The sequence below is a fragment of the Phalaenopsis equestris genome, unplaced genomic scaffold, assembly GCF_001263595.1.
Source record: "Phalaenopsis equestris unplaced genomic scaffold, ASM126359v1 Scaffold000123, whole genome shotgun sequence".
Taxonomy (NCBI): domain Eukaryota; kingdom Viridiplantae; phylum Streptophyta; class Magnoliopsida; order Asparagales; family Orchidaceae; genus Phalaenopsis; species Phalaenopsis equestris.
The window spans coordinates 996,103-1,005,191 of NW_018164565.1; positions in this window are offsets into that span (position 1 = coordinate 996,103).

The following is a 9,089-nucleotide window of genomic DNA, read 5'->3' on the forward strand; positions in this document are numbered from 1 at the left end:
TATAAGTGGTTTTTTTCATTTTGGTTGTTTTTTATAACATAGTTGTTATTTTACCTTTGTTATCGTTGTATTCTTGTAATATTGTGGTAATATTGTGGTAATATTACGGTATTATTAAGATAATATAGGTGGTTTTTTCATTCTGGTTGTTTTTGATAACATAGCTCTTATTTTCCCTCTGTTATCGTAGTATTATTGTAATATTGTGATAATACCATGGCATCATTAAGTTAATATAGGTGATTATTTCATTCTCATTGTTTTTTTATAAAATAGTTGTTATTTTCCCTCTGATATGATAGTATTATTGTACTATTGTGGTAATATCATGGTACTATTAAAATAATATAAGTTAAAACATCTCGTATGAATATTATAATATTAATATTACAATCATATTTAGTCAATATTATGATAATATTAAGGTTTTATTGCTTTTTATATCACATATTTTTTTAATGAAATGAATACAACCAAGATATGACCGCGAGGTGGATAATATAGTAAATGAATATTCCAATCAAACCAGGATATATTCCTTATCGAGCGTTGTTATATCTTGGTTGTATTATGATAATATTTTGGTAATATTCAACGCAGGATATTCAATGACACTGGCTATAAAAAACTCGTAAAAGATTTTAATCAATCATAGCTTATTCTATACATATTTAGTGAATATTATAATAATTATAAGGTTTTATTGTTTTTTATTTCACATATTTTATGATGAAATATATAAAAATAACTTAATATTATAAATATATTCTCGGAACAACCAAGATACGGCCTCAGAGTTGATAATACAGTAAAGGAATATTCAAATCAAACTAGGATATATTTCTTAGCGAGTGATGTTATATCGTGATTGTATTATGATAATATTTTAGTAATATTCAACGATGGCTATAAAAAACTCGTAAAATATTTTAATCAATCATAGCTTATTCCATACACATTTAGAAAATATTATAATAATTATAAGGTTTTATTGTTTTTTATTTTACGTATTTTATGATGAAATATATAAAAATATTTTAATATTATAAATATATCCTTGGAACAACCAAGATACGACCTCATAGTAGATAATACAGTAAAGGAATATTCAAATCAAAATAGGATATATTCCTTAGCAAGTGTTGTTATATCGTGGTTGTATTATGATAATATTTTTGTAATATTCAACGCAGGCTATTCAACGCCGGCTATAAAAAACTCGTAAAATATTTTAATCAATCATAGCTTATTCCATATATATTTAGACAATATTATAATAATTATAAGGTTTTATTGTTTTTTATTTCACAAAATTTATGATGAAATATATAAAAACAACTTAATATTATAAATATATCTTCGGAACAACCAGGTTTGGGTCGCATGATGAAATATATCTTGACTTGAACCAACATCTTTGTCCTTTCCTGTAATACAATGCTTCATGTTAGGTTTATTAATATTATTGGTAATAAAGACATGTTTATTAATATTACTGGTAATGCTTACTTTTTACTCTCATGTTCTTCTCCCAATATCCTTTTAACCTTGCATTATATATTCCTTTTGGCCACATTTTTTGTTGGGTCGTTCAAATTGTGTTGTATATTCGGTGTCTTTTTCTTCTTTGACTTTGGCATTTCCCGGTGGTCCTCATATTCAATATGACCTCTGATTCGATTGTTAGTTTCTTTAATATCTCCAGGACGATTTTTCATAGCAAATTCATTACCTTGTGTTAATATACTGATATGATATGCAAATTTATGAACATGTGTTTGATTAACGAGTCAACTTGAATAACTTGGTGACAATTGTGAATTCTTCAGATGTTTATACTCATAGCTGCTATATATATCACTCTTTGCATGAACAAACCATTGTAATAATATATATTTATCAGGGATATTTGTTATATTATAATGACTAAGCACCCTTAGAGTGTGAGCACATAATAAGCCCATCATTTCAAATTTTTTACAACAGCATGTAATTTCAGAGTTACTTTTGTCGACTTTAACAATCCAGAGTCTGTCTGTGTGTTCACTATATAAGTTTCTAATGTAAAATTCAGAATCTTTGGTGGTTGAGCACTCCACAGCAAGTCCACACAAACCATGTATCAACTATGCTCCAATTATTGAATATAACTTCCTCGTATAAACTAAAACACATTGCCTCAACACGGAACAACTTTTACGGCGGGAACAATTGCATACTGTTCACATTTATTTAAAATCTTCATCATTCATCATTCTCATTCCTTCTCCAAGATTTCATGACATTTTCAAGACCCAAGAAACTTTCGGTGAGGGTGCTTGTTGTCTTGGAGGGACCATGACAGATGTTATTTGTGGACTCACTTCTCTGCGTTGATTGAATTCTCATCCTAAATATTTTCTTATTGAAGGTCGTTGACTACTTATGTCTGATATTATACAAATTATTCAACCAAACATTTTCATGTAGATTTCCTAGCTCAATCATTGTATGCAAGGTTTCTTCAAACTCTTCCTCGGAGTTACATCTGCCCATGCTTTTATAAAAAAACTCATTGGCTCATTGATGCTCACACCACAATGGACTTTTGAAGACAATTTCTTGTAAATATGTCATTGGCATAATCTAGGTGTGTGGAAGATACTCTTCAATGACTCTAGCCATTGTTTGATCCTGGTGAGTGAATATTGATCTCGGATGCTTGTTATCCATTATCCAGATAAATGATTTGAATAACCACTTGAATGACTCAACTATTTCAACTGACAAAAAGTCAACTCCAAACAGAACATTATGTCAGTGGTGGTTTACACCGACAATAGGAGCATAACATAAATTTTACTTATTAAGTCTATAACTTGTATCAAATATTAAAACATCTTCAAAACAATCATAATCAAGCATGTATATCTCATCACTCCAAAAGAAATTCAACAAACTATCAGACTCATCAATCTGGACGTCCCATGCAAACATCGTATCATCAACTTGCCTCTCAGTGAACAATCGTAGAAGAGAATTAGCGTCCCCATGTTCAATTTTAACTATTCTCTATCTTTGTATGAAATTATAAACATCCCTCTTCGAGCAATCAAAATTTTTTACACCCCCAAATTTTATAGTCAGAAAATTAAATGCATCGCTTGTTATAATCCCTAATTATGTCATCGATCTAAGCACTTTTGCATTGATATCACTCATCTTTCTACTGGAACACAATAGAGGTTTGTCACCGTCCGTCGCCAAAGAATGGTTATGACTTTCAAAGATCACCGTCCGTCGCCAAAGAATGGTTATGACTTTCTATAAATTTCTTAACCGACCAGTTACCTTCGACATCGACAACATATCAGATCATGGTTGGACAACCAGTCCTTGTGTCTCTTCTTCTGTACTTTACCGTCACATTGTTATTCAATTCTTTCTTGAAACCAGCCTTACCATAAATGAAATCTTTTGTCTTAATCATTTTTGAATTCGGTCAAAAACCAACATAGTCCTTTCGCACAGTAAATCCAATTTGGTGTGCATATGCACAATATTGTTCATAAGCTTCTTTCTCATTATGAACTATTGTGCGAAGCAAGCTTTCCGCGGTTGGATCAATGCACACAGTTACAGGCTTGGGGAACTGCAAATTTCAATATATCACCATTAGAATGACAAAAATAAAGCCTAAACAAAATCAATTACTAAATCTAATAAGATTAGTATGAAACGATAAAAAAATAATATCATAATATAACCATAATAATACATAAATAATACCATAATAACACAAAAGTAGTTCAAAGTCAATACCATAATATAACCATAATAACACATAAATAACTTCAAAATAACACTAATTACAACGATAACATAACACCATGATAATACCAAAATATATGAAATACATTAAGGTTGTATTATGATATTATAATAACACATATGTACAGTTCAAAGTGATTGTGTTGTTTTAGTGTTATTATGGTAATATTAAGTTGATATAAGTTTTTTTTTTCATTTTGGTATTATTTTGCTGTTATTATGGTTGTATTATAGTTCTAAACCCTTAACCCTAAATACCATGATAATATCTAACCAACACCACGCCTACCCTCCAAGATAATAGTAATATTGCAATCAAATCATATAGTAATCAAACCAGAATAGCTCATTAATATTCCAATCATTAGGACGTCATTAATAACACCGGTAAATAGAAAGAAATAAGTTCATATGCAGAACGCTTCGTGCCCTGATACGTATAAAAAATGACTATTTTTTCTTATATATTTTACACTCAATTTTAATGATATTACATTTTAAATGAAGGTATTTTGCATATTTTTGGTTTCAGGGACAAGAAATGGAGTTTTGAAGAAAAGGAAGTAAAAATAGTGCAATTTGGAGTAAAAACGAGCAAGAAACAAAATTATGTCCTGACACATTTCGATATATCTTTCTAGGCTTAATCTCATTTACACTTCTCACATATTTTTTTAATGAAATTACACCTTAAATAAATGTTATTTCCATGCTTATTTTCTAGGTATATCTGTTAGGAACAAAACACAACTGAAATGGGGCGAAATGGAGGTAAAACAGAGCCAAACTGAGCGAAACAGTGAAGTTGTTGCAGACCGGTGCCGACAGCTCTTGAGTCCAGAGAAGTGACGAAAAGTGGCACCGACGGTGCCCATATCGACACCAACAGCGCCCGGGATGGTTGTGGACCGATTTTTGGCGGATTTTGATGTTCTAAAAGGCTCCCAAGTGATTCAAACACCCCGTGAAGTTATTCAATGCATCTAGACACTTGGAGATGGCTCTTGAATGAAGAAACATGTCTTTTAGATGAATAGATTTATCTCTGAGGAAAAATGAGGGAATTTGTGTCTCTTTAAAAATGAGGGTTTGACGCCTGGTGTGTGTGGGTGGGTGTGGGTGGGTGGGGGTGTGCGTGTGTGGGGGGGGTGTGTGTGTGTGTGCGCGTGTGAGTGTGTGTGAGTGTCTTGTAGAGTAAATTTTTCTTGTGTGTGGAGATGATTTTCTTGAAGAATTGTAAGAGGAGAAGGTAGGTGAGAGGTTTCTTCTTCATTACACTTCTAAAAAAGAATTTAGTGTTGATTGTAAAGAGAGAAAGTGCTACAAGGGAACTTCAAGGGATTTTCTTGAGGAGGATTCTAAGATAAGTTGTGTTGTTTCATTTCTTTATTTTGTAATTTTTTTTTATATATAAAATCTGTGTTTTATCATATATTCCTCGTGAGTTATGTGGAGACTTATTTATCTTTCTCCATACTCTGAGATATGATGAAATGAAGAGATAATTTGAATGTGTCATTTTAAAATATAAAATAAATTGTGATGATTTTTCACTCTGTTCTTAATTTACTTTTCGATCTCACCAATTGAAATGTTAAAATATGTCGTAAATTCATCTTTCTCCAAAATTGAGTAGGAGTTTTACAACAGATTTAGAATCACATTTAATTCCATGGAGGAGTATTTCATTCATAAATAAATTGTGATGATAAAATAAATTGTGATGATTTTTCACTTCGTTCTTAATTTACTTTTCGATCTGACAAATTGAAATGTTAAAATCTGTCGTGAAACATATGATCCAGGAAATGGAGTATGAGTTCTACAACAGAGTGAGAATCACATTTAATTCCATGGATGAGTGCTTCATTTATTGAATTAGGTACAAATAAATAGAGAAATATACTTTGTTAAGCGTAGAATTTGAGATTTTAGGGTGACAAACTAAAATCCCCAATTTGGTCTTAGTGTTTAAGAACTAAAGCGAGCGTTAGCCTTTAGGGGAAGGGAAGTGGGAGCTCTGGAGTGAGAGACAATATCCTCCCAGTCTAACCACAAATTTAGGGACTAAGCCTGAGATTAGCCAATGATTCTTTATAACACTGAATCAGGGTAGAGAATTAAAATTGCTCCTATTTGGCACAATACAAATTCAAACCATTTATCTCTATCATTAACCAAAAATTCATTGTAGTGGTAATGATATTTTCTTAAATTTAAACTCTTCATCACAAAACTTTGTTTAGTCTTAGTAAATTTAACTTTAAATTTAACTTTAAATTTTATAAATTAATTTAGTAAACTTAGTTCCGTTAACATACATTAAAACCACTTTAATCAACCTTCCAAACTAATTGCTTATAGTGGTATATTAGAATTAGCCTAAGGGATTTCTTATATCACTTATTCGTGGGACCGATAATAGGGTTTTTAAAGAAAACCCTATATTACTTGAAGCAATACGCGCACCTGCGTAGAACCATTAGCGTGTGAACAATTTTATATATTTTATAAATATTTTGATTTTCCACATTAACTACTTAATTTAAATTTGGTCAAGTTTTTTGTCATATTTTTAAAAGCTAAATTATTGCATAATTTCAGAACAGGTCAAGTTCTTGACACTGTTACTGTAGATTTAAATTTACATAAAACACGTAGAAAAACAACACACACTAGGGGCGTATCATGCATCAGCTCATTGACATCATTCTCGTAATCATTTTGCAATTTCATCAGCATTTCTTGATTGAGAGAGAAATCCATCGGAAAAAACCTAGTTGTCGAACACGATTTTGAATACGAACGCAAATGACAAAAGAAAATAATTTATGAACCATAAACGGAATTAAAGCTGAAAATTCTTTTCTCCAGTTTGGCGAGATCTAAAATGAGAAAATGTACGATTTGGCGTGATCAAAAGGTGACAAATAGACGCTTTTTTTATGTTGGGTGGGGCTCGGGCCCGGTCGCACTGTAAAAGCAATTTTTCTCTTATTTTTTTGATGGTGGCTCAATAACTGCAGGTGTCGCTTTTTTATTTGCTACCGTAGGTAACTATGCGTGCGGTCTTTGGACTAAATAATTTATCGATGGAGAGGCTTCCTACCAAAGTGAACCCGTCTCACTCTCTCACCTCCTTCACCCTCCAACATGCCACAGGCCAAACAGAAAGACTACTCCTCAATGCAAACTATCTCTCTCTTGCACCTACTTCCATATTTCACTTGCTTTCTCCTCCATCTCCCAAGTGTGAGAAAAAATAGGAGGTTCTTTCAATTCATGAGTATAGTCGTGCATACCATCTAGTTGACGCCTCTTCCGGACGATCTCTGACAATGCCAACCGCTTTCTTTAAGGGGGCAAACTGCCCCCTAGACCTAAAGTGGGAGCGACCAAGGCAACAAAGTGCAAAATGATATTTTTAGGAGAGGAAAAAATGATATTTTATGAGAGATAAAATATCAAATTACTTCCATTTAAGTAAAAATATGAATTTGAGTGGGAGGAATGACCCTAACTGAGTCCACCCCTAGTAACAACTGTCAAACATTCTCCTTCGTCTTCTTGGTGCAAGAAACAAATATATTTGTCGAATCTTCCCAACCATTTGACAAAGGCATCATGGTATAAAATTGCAATGGTAATCCTCAAAACTTATTGAAAAGATGTTTTTAATGAATGTAGTGTTTGCAACTGATCTTCATTTGGTGCTATTGAATTGACTATAATATTGGCCTCCAATATGTTTTTTATTTGGAATAAATATTATTGTTAGGGCATGATTTAACTCCTCATTTAATAGTTATTTTATTGCACCGAAAAGAATGGATAAATTTGCACTGAACTTTTTATATCTTTTTTGTTTATCATCACTCATCAAAACTATTAGCCATTATTTTTATCTTATATTTCTACGTAAAACAATTTTTGTGATAAAAAAATTGGATATCGCTTGTATATAAGCCCAAGAGATTGTTTTTTGCTCCATCCAATATGATTTTGTTTTCGTTCAATGAGCCTAGCCCATGTTATTTATTGTATGGAATCATCTCTGAGCTTGCATTACAATAAGTTTTTAGCTTTAGTAGTTTGGTTCAATTAATCTATATCACACCGAGAGTTAAAAAGAAGTGCTAAATTATTTTTCTCATGGAAATAACCAAATAAATTTTAGTAATATTGAACTTATGTTCAAAGAGCTTGTTGGTCTATTTTGTGTCCACCGTAAAGTTATTGAAAATGCAATTGATTTGAATAATTAATTGTGACATCAAAAGTAATATAATATTACTTTACAATTGATTTGATTATTCAAATAAAAAATTGTATTTGATATTTGAATGGTAAGCATTTAAATTTTAAATCAACAAATATTTAACTATAGGAAGAACGGTAATAACGGCAGAAAATTCTACCGGTGATATAGTCAATTTTCGATGCTTAGCCAGCGTAGTCACAACGACACAAATTTTGATGCAATAACGAGCGTTGCAAAGCTATTAGTGCTGAAAACCTTCCGCCACTAAGGTTTGTGGCAGCTTTGCGACGAAAGCAGACCCACATAATATTTAATGACTAATATTTTGTCTGAGAGTTCTAACACAAATTGCATGGATTTTTCGTCGAAATATTATGTTATTGAAATGATTGTGACAAAATTCAATGGTAGCCTATTATAAAGTCAAAACCGGACGCATATATATATATAATCTTCCACACATGCATTCCACATGTAATCATCACCAATATCAATCATAGCTCTCAACAAATTTAACAAACATATAGGCATGATGTCAACAAACTGAATTATAAACAACATAAAATATAGACAAGTTGACAACAAATGAAATTATAAACAATGTAACATATAGACATGGTGTTCTAATCCGTACAATGATACTATTATAAACAACATAAAATATGACATCGAACTTAGAATCAGGAGGAAATTCATGAATTATATTCCCAATGAAATTATAAATCTTTTACAGCCTCTAACATCCCTTCTATTCTAGTTTATAGAACATGTTTGACCTTTGCTAGTAATGTTTGGGATTATTATGTCTCATGTTGCCGTTTCAGGGCCTTTGTTTCTTCTGTTTCACCTTATGCATTTAAATTTATTTGTGATTTTCTGAATGGAATTATGGCATGTAAATTGTTCTTGTTTCCATTTTCATATTCTAGAGCTTGTTGGTAATGCTTCTACGGAAAATAAGAAGACTAATAGTTTCAAGTCACATCCAACTTGCTATTAAGATCAATGAGGAACTCTC